General features: G+C 44.4%; 1 long non-coding RNA gene across 3 annotated transcripts in view; it reads left to right on the top strand.

The window, feature by feature from the left end:
- The window catches only part of LOC102027222, a 31864-nt gene extending 17743 nt beyond the window's left edge, over positions 1-14121 (top strand). For 2 of the 3 annotated variants that reach the window (XR_001231909.1, XR_001231908.1), the window contains 2 exons: positions 4049-4175; positions 12919-13837. This is a non-coding gene — a long non-coding RNA (uncharacterized LOC102027222). Of the gene's footprint in view, positions 1-4048; positions 4176-12918; positions 13838-14047 lie in introns of those variants that run through there. The other variant, XR_264621.1, reaches the window with a different exon arrangement.
- The last annotated feature ends 553 nt before the right edge of the window (positions 14122-14674 follow it).

Below are 14674 nucleotides of genomic sequence, written 5' to 3'. Positions count from 1 at the left end.
GGGAAGCATTGGAAGCACGGTGAGTCCTAAAGCAAAACTATCTGCTGCTATTAGCTCAACCCTTGTCTGTGCCCATAAACATGGTTTTCATTGCCTCTGTGAATCTACACTTCCTTCTTGGGCCACTTCTTCCCCGACTGCTCCAGGCGGTCAAGTTGTCTTAAGAGAGTAAACTGTCTTACACAAAGTGTCATAAACTTTGGTCCTTCTTTTTCATTTTAGAGAGGAGAAAACTGAGGCCCGTTAGAGCGGTCAAGGACTTGTCCAGTGGGCCCGAGGCCAGCTGAGATGTGACCCCGGGGTGCAAGATTCCAGAGCCCTAGGTTTTCCCACAAGACTGTGTTGTCTACTGAGAGCCCCAGCCATGATCAAGACAGCCAGCAAGTGCTGTGACTCTTACAGTGGAGGGACAACGTGGTGTCTTCATTTACTTCTGGTCTGGGCTAGGAAGCAAGGCTAGGTGGAGCTGAAAGGGACTACGGAGGGTATTATTTAGACCTTTTGTTTTGCCATTTGAATAGAATTTGGAACATGTATTTACCTAAAGTCCCTCTCTCCCTTGAACATTTCTCGTGACATGATGATCCATCTATGACCAATCCTAACCTCACTTGTGTCAGAGAAACTGCAAGTTCAAATGCCAGTATTGGGCTGGTCCATATAAATTCTATTTTATGCCCCTAGATATAAAGTGTGTTTATGTGTTGTTATGTTAACTGCTATTTATCAGTGGTCAGTTTTATCATTTTCACAACGATGAGCACTATTCTATCTTAATGTGGTATGATACTATACAACTGGCCTCTATTCTTCAACACCCTGTACTAGTACTTTTATATCAGCATCTTTGCTAAAAGTGAGATGTATTTTCCTGCTCCTTGAGATTGGGTTAGTGTTAGTGTTTGCATCTGGGCACCCCCAAAAGATACATGCAGTCATGGGGCGGGCTTCTATTCTAGATATTTGATTGATTCATAGTCCAATGCTGAGATTATGAGTGTGAGTGCTACACCCGCGCCCCCGCCCCGCCCCCCCCCCCAGGGCAGATAGTTTGCATACAATGTAAGGGACGGAAAGAGGCTGCTTGCTGCCACTCTTCCCTTTTGCTCTGGTTGTTGTCTTTGCTGTCTTCAGCCACCATGAACTGTTGCCCCTGCCATGTGCCACTCTGCCGTGGTGCCAGCCGAGTATGGACTGAAGCCTCCCCAAATGTGAGCTAAATAAACCTTTCCTTTCTTAATTTTGGTTGTTGGGTATTTTGTCTCAGCAACTAGAGAAAAGTAACCAAGACAGTGAGGTCATGGGATTTGCTGCAGATAAAATGTTGCTAGTAAATGTGACATGAGCATAAATATGAAAAAAGTACTTATACATTTGGGCATGCCCTTTGTGGTCCAGGGATCAATCAGGAAAGGAACATGCTGGGGGTAGTTGTTGGACATTTAGCTTTAGCATGAGAATGCAACTGTACAGTAGACTGATCCCCTAAAAATATGTTAGGTCCAACTTGGACCAACCCTACTGTGTGACACCTAAACTCTGAACTTTAGCCTAGCCCAAGTAAGTTGCAGTTGACTTGCATATTCATGATTATAAGAAAATGTAATTACTGTTTTAAGCCACTGACCAGCATTGAGTTGGTTTGTTATACAGCATTATTTTGGCTGACTTATACATTTCGTATTGCATTTGATTAATACTGAAGCAGATGATAATAGAAGAGAATAGGAGAATGAGAATTAATAGTAGAAATAGGGTGGATGGTAGTTAAAATTATGTCAACTATATTGAACATGGCCAGTGTTCAACTGGCCATGGATCTACAATTTATTTGATTCCAAGGCATGCTATAGGTTTTCTTCCCAAATGAATCTAAGCCAATATTTTTGAAACAAGCAAGCAAACAAAACAAGTAGACAAACAAGCTAACAAGCTACGTCATGGAATAACCGATGAGTGAACGGACCGGAACACCCCAGACTGTGAGAGGTTGTAGTTAGGCTGTATCCCCATAGTCACGCTACTCCTTGACCACTTTCTGAGCATCAAGAATGAAGAAATAGATGAGTAACTAGAACTTGGATGTGCATTTTCTCATAGTCTGATTGCAAATATCTCTTTGTACAAGAAAAGACATTTATGGTGTGTGAAGAGAGTAAAAACAATATACCAGTTACTTATTAAATCCACATCTTCTGATTTTTTTTTTTTTTGCCTTTCCACATGATAGAAATAAGCTAACAACATTTTATGTTCCTCAGCTGGTCTTTCTATAAACTCACCTCTGCCAAGACCTAGCAGCAGTTCTGTGTAGCTTTCGAAGACACACCTGGAGCCCTTTGCTAAGGAAGCTGGAAGTAACCCATTGGCCTGGTAGCTATGGAGTAGCCTTGCTGGCTGCTCGGGGTCCTGTGGCTCATCATGGGGTCAACTCCCAAAGAGGCAAATTTGTGATACAAATCCCATTTGTTCTCCTGAAGACTGTGGCCCAAGCTCCTCACCAATAGCACCAAACCCTTCTGCTTCTGGGGGTAATGGGATTAATGGTGTGTTTTCCTCCTCACTGATGTTATTGCTTCTCAGGGCCATGTATTGAGCAGTGCTGTGAGTACTACAATTACAGTTTTGTAAAGCTCTGGGTTTGTAGGCTAAGTTCTAGAGTGAATGTTAGGACAAAACACAGCAAATGATCAATTTTTCTTTGCTCTTTCAGGGAACAAAATACTCAGTTTTTGAATAAGAATGTACTTTATGAAAGACTCTGGTGTTAGTAGCAAACCCTTGGCCTCAGAGGTCAGATCTTCACTTTGTCCTTTGTTACCTGAATAACCTGGGCCAACTCACTCAACTCCCACAGAATTTGGTGTCTCAATTGGAGTACTAATGGGGATAATAATATCAGCAAAAATGTATTAGAAGTAGGGTGAGAAGAGTGTTTTTTAATATTTTCTTTATTAATATTTACTTGTGGTACACTAAAATGAAAAAAAGGAGTAGGAACAATGTGTGGAAAGTCTTCATGAACAAGAAAAGTTTTAAATTAATTGGGAAGAATTCTAAGACAACTTTAAGCCTCTATTTCCTCATCTGAACATGGGTTAATTGTATTTCTACCTCATAAAAATGAGACAAGACTAAATGAACTAGTTAATGATGTCCAGTATGGTAAATAGAATGGTGGTCACCTAAAGATGTCTCTACCTTGACCCTCAGAATTTGTGAATAAACTGGGTGATATGACAAAGGGAAATAAAGGTTTCAGATGGAATTAAGGTTGCTAATCAGCTGACCCAGACATAGGGAGTTTTTCCTGGATTATCTAAGTGGGCCTGCTGTGACAACAAGGGAATGTAGAAGAGGAAGAAGGAATGGGAAGACAGAACCAGATATTGTAGATATCAGTGTGAGATGGTCTTGGGTCATTGATGGTTTTAAAGATGGTGGAAGGGACCATGAACCACAGAACAGGTGACATCTAGAAGCTTGGAAAGGCAGGGCAACAGCCCTCTCTCAGAGCCTCTGGAAGGAATGCATCTCTGCCAGCATTTGTTTCTAGCCCAGTAAGACATAGTTTAGGTTTCGAACCTGCAGAACTTTAATATCACATATACGTGTTGCTTTAAGCTCCCAAATGTATGCTAATTTGTTACAATAGCCATGGGAAACTAATAATCTTGTCAGGGCTCAAGGAGAGTCTCTTTATTTTATATTCAGTATGGTCCTTTTATATTAAAGGAGCCTAATCTAACCTAATTTTACATAATGTTTCTGTTAGCTGGAATGCATTTCTATGCAGTTATTTTGAAGGGGAATACATGAGTGATGCTGATATCAGTGCGAGATGATATCTTCTTGTTTACTCAATAAAAATTGAGAATTTCCTCTTGTTTACTCAATAAAAATAGTTGAATTGCAATCATTTCCTCCTCCAAGCTATAGATATTTCTTATTTCCTGATATTTCACATTATAAAGGGGAAGACTGATACCAGACTTAATTTTCATTCCTTCCTAAATATCTTTTTTCTTTCCTGGTTGGAATTTTATAGGGCTGTTTCATAATGCTTGTTGCTGAAACATTTGCCGAAATCAGTCTGGCTGAAGGCTTCATGGATATTACCTGGAGGGAGGAGAGATTTTATGAGGAACACTCCACCTTCCTGTGCTACCAACTGGGTAAATTCTAATTATGATTTAGATAACACAATTTGTAATCATTGTTCTAGCTTCTTTTGTAGGAAACCATTATTTTGGGATGGATTGCTGTGTGTTTTCTTGTCCGTTATCTTCTTGCTCTAGTTGAGCCTTCCTAGGTGGAAATGGGAGGACTGGTATGAAAATCTCTGCTTTCAGGAAGACCAGCACCATCTGTGTTGTGGGGATCACACACCTACGAGGTGGCGTCACCCCAGGTTTCCCAGCACCTGTGTCCTGATGTGTTGATTTCTGCACATTGTAGTGTCTGCATGGCTGTCTAAGAGAAGTAGTAGAATTTATTTTTGTTTTCTTTCTGGTATAGGTTGTGCTTTTTTTGAAACGTGGGAGTCCATAGTGAGAGAAGAATTTTCTACTCACATCCAAAAGAGAAACTTTGGACAATTCTCAAAAGCATGGAGTATCTATCAGATATATTTTAATTTTTTATTCCCTTGGCCTTGTAGGGAGTAGAAATTTATCAGAGATACTAGTGTTTGGTTGGCTTCTTTTTGCAGGATTTAAATTTTTTCTCTTTTCTGCATAAGTACTTTGGTGGGAATTTAGGAAAAGCTAGATCAAAATTTTTCCATCAGGGTACTTTTCTTAGGAACATTATCACATTTCTCCCACAGGCCAGGTATTATGCCAAATGCATGATTACATTTGGAACTGGAGATATTATTTACATTTTAAAACTGAAAACAAAAATTAAGAGAATTGAGAGGGATTGCCCAGGGCCTAAAACAAATAATATGGCACTGTTGGGGGTTGGTATCCAGGGATTTTTGACTCAGATTTTTCCCTTGCTCTAGGAGGTGATTTTTTTTTTCATGAAATGAATTCATTTAGTTTTTTCTCAGCGACATCAATAAATATGAGCTGTGGGGGTAAAGGACAAAATGGCATTTGCAGTATTCTGTGGAAACATGAGCTTCATCCATACACGTTGAGACCTCCAAAAACACATCTAATGACTCTTTGAAAAAGCTGTTTCCTGTGCCATCCACAGAGCAAATCCCAATTGAAATTCCACTTCTAGATAGTTACCTAGCAGATAAACACCTCTATATACACTAAAACATTCACAGAAGCACTATTTCTAATAACCAAACCCAGGGTGATAACAACCTAAATGTCGCCAACAGTGAAATGGATAGTAAGTCATGGTAAATTCATGTGATGAAATATAATATAGCAACGAGAAGGAACTACTATACAGGACAACATGGAGAAATCTCATAAATATAGTACTGAGTGCAAGAACCAGACTCACTGTAAAGATCCATTTATAAAAATTTTTTAAAAAGAGGTAAAATTAATCTATGGTGATAGAAGTCAGAATGCTAGTTACTTTTGTAGGGAGGGGGGTTAATAACTGGGACAGGACACAGAGTGGCTTACTGGTTCTATATATTAAATTAGAGGCTTCTATGCATGGGTGCTTGTCTCTTAAAAACTTACCAAACCAGTCATTATTTGTATAGTTTTTCATTTATGTTAGAATTCAATGAAAAGTTTATCCAAACATATTTTCCCAGAAGAAATGAAAACATACCACAGCAATATATGTGCACCCATGTTTATAGCAGTACAATTTGTAATAGCTAGGTCTTGGAAAAACCCAAATGTCCATCAATCAAGAAATGGATAAAAAAGATGTGGTATTTTTTATATAATGGAGTACTACTCAGCTATAAAGAAAGATAAACTGGAGGCTTTTCTAAGGAGATGGATATAACTAGAAACCATACTCATAAGTGAAATAAATCCGAATTACACATGTAAACATTGTATTGTCTCCCCAGTGTAAGAAACTGAGAGAGTAAATAAAATCTGAAAGGTACAATAGGTATTGTGAAAGGGAAAGAAACTACTCAAAAGGAAAAAAACAACTGGGATGGAGGAAAAGAGAAAAGAAGGAAGGGGAAAAAAGATATGTATATATACACAAGATAGCTAAGATAATTGTACTACTAATTTCTATTAGTTCAGTGAAAGGAACAGTTAGTGCTTATATTGTTTGATCAATTTGGCATGCCTGTACCTGGTAATCTGAGCAAATACTTTGAAGATAACAATATGCAATGTAATAATAATTGTTAATTTCCTATCATCTTGTTTTGAAATTCTGTATTGTTTTTATTTTTTTCTATCTTATTAAAATAAAAAGTTTACCCAAAGAGAGATAAAATCTTCTATACTGATTAAAATTCTCACATGATTTTCAGAAGCGCTGAGCTTCGTTGAATACCCGCTTTTCTCTTGATGTGGCTCTTGGCTCGGCTTGCCCAGGGCCATCCTGTCTTCCTCTCTGGCCACTACTCTGCTCTTTAGCTGACTTCTCCTCTTCCACTTACATTTTTTATTTAAAAAACTTGTATCTCAATTTACTAAAATATTTGCAAAAGTATTAACAGAGAATCCCCGCATACCCTTCATCCATCTTCCAAGAATGTTCATATCCTACATAACCTTAGCGTAATTTTCAAAACCAGGAAACCAACATTGATGCTCTACTTGAAACTCCTCTGTAGGTCTTCGGATTTCTCCAACTGGTCAACTAGTCCTTTCTCTTGTCAGTGTCTGATACAAGATCCCAGTCCATTGCAGTCCTCAGTCTCCTCCAACCTGGGACAATTTCTCAGTCTTCTTTAGTCTCTCATGACTTTGACAGATTTGAAGGTATCTGGCCAGATATTGGGGTGCTCCACTTTGGATTTCTCTGACATTTTCCCACAATTAGGCTGACGTGATGCACTTTTGGCAAGACAATCACAGAGGCAGTGCTGAGTCCATCTCATCATGTCGTATCGGGAAGCACATGAGGTGCACACATCTGATTGTTGTAGGTTAATTCTGAGTAGTTGGTAGAGGTGGCATGGGCCAGGTTCCCCCACTGTAATCTTACAGTTTCCACCTTGTAATTAATAATTGTCTCGAGGGGGAGATTCTGTGAGGTTATGCAAATATCCTGTTGGTATCACACTTCCCTCTACTAATTTCAGCATGTTGTTGATCTCCACCTGCCTGTGAGAGCTGAGAGTTCCTTAGGGCTGGGTCCCAGCACCTCTTGTCACTCTCCAGGCCTCCCAGGGAGGCTGCTGCACATCACAGCTTCAGGTGCCATCTGAGGACCGGACTCCTGCAGTGGCATCTCCAGCCCCTTCCCCTTTTAAGGACTCTGTGTGGTAACACCCCAGGCATCTCGCCTGACCACCACACCCTTGTTGTGATCCTGGACCCCAGGTTCCTCTCAACTTGCTCCTTCTCCAGGTTTGCAGCTTTCTGATTCATCATAATCTTCACCCAATTATATGCATTAGAATTCTGGGATCTTCCCCTGACAACTCTTACCCTTATCCCTTACGTTGGATTAACCACCAATATCTGTCGATTTTGTCTTTTTTTATTAGTACCCCCGAATCAAAAACTGGTTAACTGAGTCTGTCATTTTAATCTTCCTAATCCTTTTTGTGTCCACAGCTAATTTCCCAGTTCAAACCACAGTCATCTACTCTGGACAATTGCTTTATCCTTACAAATGGTCCCTCACCTCTTAGCATTTCCCTTCTCATGTGCTCTGTTATGGTTTGTGTCTGCATGTCCCCTCAGATCCTTATGCAGTCATGGGGCAGGCTTCTAGAGTTTTGATTCATGGTTGTGAGTGCTACACTCCTCTAGGGTGGATAGCTTGCATATGTAAGGGAGAGGAAGAGGCTGCCTGCTAACTCCTCCCTTTTGCACTTGTTGCTTTTGCTGTTTTCTGCCTCCATGAACATTTGCCCTCTGCCATGTGCCACTCTGCCTTGAAGCCAGCCAAATACGGACTGAAACCTCCATGAACTGTGAGCTAAATAAATCTTTCCTTTCTTAATTTTGGGAGTTGGGTATTTTGCCTCAGCTACAAGAGAAAAGTAACTAAGACATACTCTTTACATAGCACTCAGTACAGCACCTCTCATGACTCTTCCCGGTTATGCAGGAAATGTGTGGAAATCACGGTGACTGCACATTGAGCTTGTGCACAGCCATTGTGAACAGTGGCCAAGTTAAGATTCTGTGGACTGAGTAGGGGAAGAATGAATGAATGTGTGACAGAGAAAGAAAGGGGACAGTTTCCCCTTCCTGGTGTTAATGGCCCCGGTGGCACCTTGCCTAGGGCTGGACTCAGGGAGGCAAATAAGATACTTGGGGTATATTTAAGCAGATACCAAAGATAATATTTTAGTGAAATATTAAAAAAAAATCAAAGTTAATGCAAAAAAATCCATGATGAACAGAACATCATGGAGTGAGTGCTACACCGAATTTGAATAAAGGGAGACTATTTTAAATCATCACTCTAAGCTAGCTCTCCTATTGTTAATGGAAGAATTTAGCTCGTTAATTTACAGTGGCTTAGAACAGGCATTCTCAAGGGGAGGGGGACTGACCTATCCCCCCAGCTGTTAGCAGTGTCTGGAGGCATTTTGGGGTGCTGCAGCTGAGGGGGGAGGGATGTGCTACCGACATCTAGTGGGTGGGGCAAGGGTGCTGCTGAGGTTCTGTAAGGCACATGCCAGCTCAGGGAGCCATCTGGGCGAAGTTAAGAAAACCTGTCTCAGAGGTACTTAAGAATATTACATGCTTGTCTTCAAAGCTCTGTGTAACCGCAGAGAACCCACCAGAGCAGTTTGGCAGAGGAGTAAACAATCTCAGCAGCAGGGATATGCTTTTAGTTTTTCTGTTAGAAATGTCGTGTCGTTTCAACTTCTCAGTCATTGGCCTCTTTGCTACTCCACCACTGGGTGGGCTGGGCTGAAAGAAGACCAAGGTCTGCGTGATCCCTGAGAGCAGGCCCAGAATGTCCCCAGGCAGGGAGTGCTCAAGCCCACTCCCAGGGTAACTGAGGTTGGGACCCCTCCAGAAGCCACCGGCATCTTGTTTCTTGGAAGACAGCACTTACTGCTTAGGAGAGTGAGAAAGCTGAGTCAGCGATGATTCTCTAAAAGCTTTGACTTCCGCCTTTGTTACTTGTTCATTTCACTTCCTGCCCCTCTTCCTGGTTCATGACACTACCTCCTCCTCTGCTTGCTGTTTCACTTTTAGGAGTGCTAACAGCTTCACCTCACTGTTGCTCCCAAGAGGGCCCCCCACTCTGCCTGTGACCTTAACCCTGCCTGTATCTTGTTAGTTATTGCCATGCGGGCTGTCGGGGGTGATTTTCCTTGCTGCTAGTAAGCCCCTCTTCCGTGTTATGCTGTGTCCTCTAATTTCATTCTTTGGTGAACTTGTGTTTTTCTGTTGTCTTACGGGCTGAGCCCTCCATGTTGCTAGCGGGTGACTATGGGCAGGGCTCTAACTCCCTCAGTCTGGTTATCATCTGCTAAACCACGATCATAATTATCCGGACCCCCAACGTCCTGGGTAATTCCAGTCACCTAAAGAGAGACTGTCTGCCAGAGAGTTTTGGAATTGGAAAGCACTATGCAAGGCAGAACACCAGGCTGTCACTTCTGCTCTCCAGAGCCTTCCCCACGAATCCTTAAAGATGCAGGGAGGGGACCTACTCTTCTTAGGGTTGAAAGAAAGCAGGTTCCAGGGTTGCTCCCCGGTTAGGAAAGAGGTCACGTGATGGAAACTATACCCGCACACACTCAGTGCATCTCTTCCAAGCTGCAGTGCAGTAGAGCTCGCACGCTGGGTCATTCACTAAGTCAGTGGGAATCTACCGTGCATTTGGTATGAGCAGGTACAAGGATGTGTGGCGTTGCGTCTTAGTAAGCTTGGGCTAAGTAAGACGCACTACCATGGATGGTGTGTCTTAACAGTCCTGATTCTTCTGGAGGCTGGGAAGTCTAAGAACAAGGTCTGGCAAGGTGGGAGTTTGGTGAGGGCCCTTTTTCTGGCTTGCACATGGCCCCTATGTATCCTCACATGGTGGAGAGAGAAAGAGCTCTGTTCTCTTCCTCTCCTTTTCAGGGCATTAATCTTTGTCACAGGGGCTCCACCCTCATAGCCCCATGAAAAACCAACTACCTTCCAAAAGCTCCACCTCTGAACACCATCACATGATGGGTCAGGGTTTCAACACTGGAGCTGGGGGACACAACTTAGCAATAGCACACGTAGGTGGTTATCCCATGGCTCGGGGAACTTGCTAACGTGCCAGTTGTCAAGCCCACCCAGACAGTCTGACTGTGCGCATCTGGAGTGGAGCTGCAGATGCTGTGCTTTAGTATGTGCCTGTGTGTGCAGTGCAGATGGACCACACCGAGGGACGAGCACTGGGTGATGGTGCAGAGTGTGGGACTGGGTCGGATGGGCCCGTGCTTTGCTCTGGCCTCTCGGGGGATCCAGCTCAGGGTGTGTGCCTGCCTCTGAGGGACTCGGCTTGGTCAGCTGTAAAATGGAGCTAGTAGCAGCATTTTACTTCTTATGGGGTTGCTGTGAGAGTTAATGTCCAGTGATTGTTTAATTATCTATTATTATTATTGCTCAGTTGATTAATTATGTATTCATCCGTGCGTGCAAAAATGACGTCAGTGCTTTTAGTCTGCAGCCTGTCGTTACTGACATCATCAGAGTATTTCCCTCCTTCGTGTGATCTTGTAATGTCTATCTTGGTCCTTTGGACACCAAAAAGGCCTTCTGTGTTGGGCCGAGAGCAGGTCTCTCACAACCCCCAGGGAAGAATGTTTTGCTGTTGCCAAGAGCATCCATATTTGGTAGGGTGACTCCGCTTACTCTCCTTTTTCTCCTCCTTTGCCACAGACAGCATGCGCCAGGGCTGAGTTTTGGTTCCTCTGTTGTCTTTAAAACCAAAGGCCTGGCTCTCCTGCTTTTTCCAAATGATCTAAATTTTTTTTTGGCTGAACTCACTTTGTGTATGCTTGAGACAATGGCGGGGAAGGTAGCCCATCTCCCCTGCGGCCACCAGATGGCGATGTTTCCTTTGCCATTGTCTGGCGAGCCTCGCCGCTCGCCCCACTTGTCAGCACCCAGGCAGCCTGCTCCTCGCACCAGGTCTCTCTGCCCAGGCCGCGAGCTCTCTCAGGTCACGGTGTTCCAACTTTGGGATGTGACTGGGGCAGCTCAACCTCCCTGGGGAGATCCAAAGCCCTGCAGGCACAGAGAGCGTGTTTACAACTGGTCCAAGGAAAGTGGTTTCCCTACTTCTGGATGGCCAAGCTGTTGCTCGCTAACAGCTCTGGTCTGATTTTGGAGCACTGTACGCTGAGCACACGGAAGTGGAACAATCCATGCTTGAGCTTCGGTTGACTTGCATCTCGCTTTTCCTTAAAAGCCTCCTTTAGTGGCTTTTGGATAAATGTCCCCCTATTATGTCTCCATAACACGAGCACAAAACCATGTCCCTACCATATTTAAAGTGCAGAAAGGCTTTGAACAGAAACACACTGTACAAGCACAATCCTGATATCTTTTCTGGAGGAAGGGCTCAGCCCCAGCCTCCTGCAGGCAGTTTTCCTGACTTCTCTGATGGGAAGACTGCGCGGGTGACTATGCAGTCCTCGCCTGTGTGGTGTAGGACCAGGGCTATTTGACCCTTCACTTCTCCTCTGTTGCACTCACTTGGTGCATCTTGTGTAGATGTCACTTGCAATTTACCCCCAGCAGGAGGCACAGTAGTTGGCATAACGTCCAGCACCACCCTGTGGGTTTCAGTCCTGGCATCCTCATTCATTTCCTTTGTGTCCTGGGTAAGTTATTAAAGCAGACTGACCTCACATTGCCTCATCTATAAAATGGGAATAATAACAAAACGCATTTGTTAGGCTGTTGTGAAATGTGAATAAGGTCATGTAGGGTGTGCAGTTGGAACAATGTCTGGCCTACTGTGTGGGAAACGATTAGATGACTTAGCCTAGTCATGTGATCTCCAGAAGGAAGGAACTCAAGAAAAGGATGGAGAAGGAAGAGATGAGATGTCAGAACTGGACATCAAGACAATAGAAACAGGCTCCATTCAGAGGAAAGCAGCCATGATGAGTCTCATGAGGGCCTGTGGACGCCCAGTCTCATCCTAGACACCGGTGTTGAGCCCTACACGCTGACCCTGCCACAGAAAGACTTTCCTAAGCTTAAGGCATGTGTGTGCTGGGGGTTGTGTGCATTTTCTCTTCTCCTTCCCATCCCACTTTCTACATTGTAGGCACTGGGAATGACTCATTATGCTCTGCCATACCCTCCCACATGCTGCTCTGTCTGCCTAGCAAGCTCTCTCTCAGGGAAGCCCCTCTCGATCTTCAGGGCCCATTTCCTTGCTGAGGGCCCTCCTCAGACCTGTCAGTCCATTGCTCCGTTCTCTGTGTGCTTAGCTGGCCCTGAGCCTCCATGACCCTGACAGTGAGCGCCTCCCAGAGGCATGCCCTGGTGCCTTGCTCCCTTCACCCCGGTCCTGGCCCTGCTCACTTAGGGCATTTCAGGATTAAATGAAGTCACGTGGTAGTAGGAATAAGAAGACTAGGAACATTTTTGAAAAAGGCATACACACACGTAAGTATAGACTCAGATGTTCCCTAGTGGCTTTTCTTGCCTAATACTGACCCCTCACCCACTTTTTGGAAAGGGGAGACACCCACCGTTATCTGTTTTGCGTGCTTCTTTCCAGGTGTTTTCTGTGCATGTATTTGCTTGTCTTTAGCGCTGCTCCCGTACCTGACTAACAGTGCCGATTGCATCAAGGCCGGGGCTTTGTGTCCATTTCTGTCTCACCGAATAGGTCATGAGCTATGAAAGGCGCCAACTGCAGCTTCTTAATCGTCTCATCCCCAGCACGCAGCGCTGAGCCGGGCACGCGAAGGGTGTCTTTCTGCAGGTACCTGCCTAGCAAACAAGTGCGGCTGAGTGTGTGCACAGGGAGGACGCGAGGTCAAGGCGACCATCGCGAGAGGAAGGTTTAATTGGAGTGTCACCTCCCCACGTCGGCTGAAATCCCCTGAAGACCTCTCGCATCTCTGCAGAAGCTGTAAGAAAGGGCGAGGTTGGAGTGGGCAGCTGAGCAGAACATTGAGTTAAGTGCAGGCACTGATCCTTGAAAGGCCCGGCTCATCCGGGGAGAGAGGGCATCGGGAGGGAACAGGAAAAACCTCCCAACCGGGGGCTGCGAGCTAAGATCCGCTCGGTCATTAAGATTCAACGGAGAGAAGCCGCGGCTGTCTTGTAGGTGCCTGTTGAGAATAGACCGTACAAGCTCATGGATGGACTCTAGGAGGACTTGTGAATTACATCTCAAAACCTAGGGGGAAAATGGTGCGAAATGGCCTTTGTTATTAGGCTTGTATTTTATCACCCTATTTTGGAAGGCTGTTTGCAGACAGGAGAGGCTTTCTCCAAGAGCCTCCCACAGGTGGAGAAAGTGTTCGGTATTTGTAACCTGTCTCCTTCCCTATTAATCATCCTGATTCTCTCATCCTGTGCTGATGTCATGAGCCTCTCTATTTGAAAACTGTACCATATTTATCTTGTAGTCTTTAATAAATCATTTGCCGGTTGTGTGTGATCTCGGGTACTTGGCGTGAGTGAGGTATCACCCTGTCCCCCCTGCACTGCATTTCTTAGACAGTGCGGTGGGGTGACTGCCGCTTTGACTCCCTCCGTGAAACAGAGGGAAACTGGCTATTTCTAAATTGCTGTTTGGTGAGAAAGGGAATTTCAATTAATCCAGTGGCAGTCCTTATTTTTCAGAGGCTGCACATTAAAACTGAGGTATTTGTTAAAACAGCACAGGCCACTGAAAATAAGTTTGTGTTTCAATGGGGGCATGTGTGTGTGCAAGTGCATGCATGTGTGCTTGGATCTGCCTCCTGCCCTGCTGTCTTACTAGTTCAAAGTATGTTCTTTTTATCTAGGGATCTGTGAACCACCCTTGGGCCAAAGATAGCCACTTCCTGGTTTGTCAATAAAGCTTTATTGGAGCACAGGCACAATCACTGTTCTGTATTTGTTGTTTCTGTGTTACAACAGCAGAGCTGTGTGCCTGCAACAGAGATCATGGGGCCAGCAAAGCCCGAAGTATTTATGATCCACCTTCCTTAGCAAAAGTTTACTGGCTTCTGCCCTAGACATTTCATGGACGCCATCAGTGGGTGGTAGTGTCCCTGTGTGTCCCAAGGGGCCTCCAGCCGGGTCCTCCACACAATTCTGAGGACAGATGCCAGGGACCCATGTGAATGTCTATGTGCTCCCATGCCTGCATGTGTGCATGCATGATGTAAGGCGTGGGTCTGGTGCAACGGTAGAATCTGAAAGGCGTGCACCCACCACGTGAGCGGTAGCTGTCTGGCGGCAGGACCTCGTGTCACCTTTCTCGTTTCAAGTACTGTGGTTCTTTCTGCTAGTTGTGAAACAGCAACGACAGCATTACACTTCTCTCTCATGGTGCCTAGTTGTCCCTGTGGGGCCTGCGAGGGTGAAGTCATGTTCCCCTCGCGGAACGGAGCAGGGAGATGCCCTTTGAAGTCGGACAGTTAAGGAGC

This window comes from Chinchilla lanigera, unplaced genomic scaffold (assembly GCF_000276665.1).
Source record: "Chinchilla lanigera isolate Chin_1 unplaced genomic scaffold, ChiLan1.0 scaffold00121, whole genome shotgun sequence".
Classification (NCBI taxonomy): domain Eukaryota; kingdom Metazoa; phylum Chordata; class Mammalia; order Rodentia; family Chinchillidae; genus Chinchilla; species Chinchilla lanigera.
This window is presented reverse-complemented; position numbering and strand designations above follow the sequence as displayed.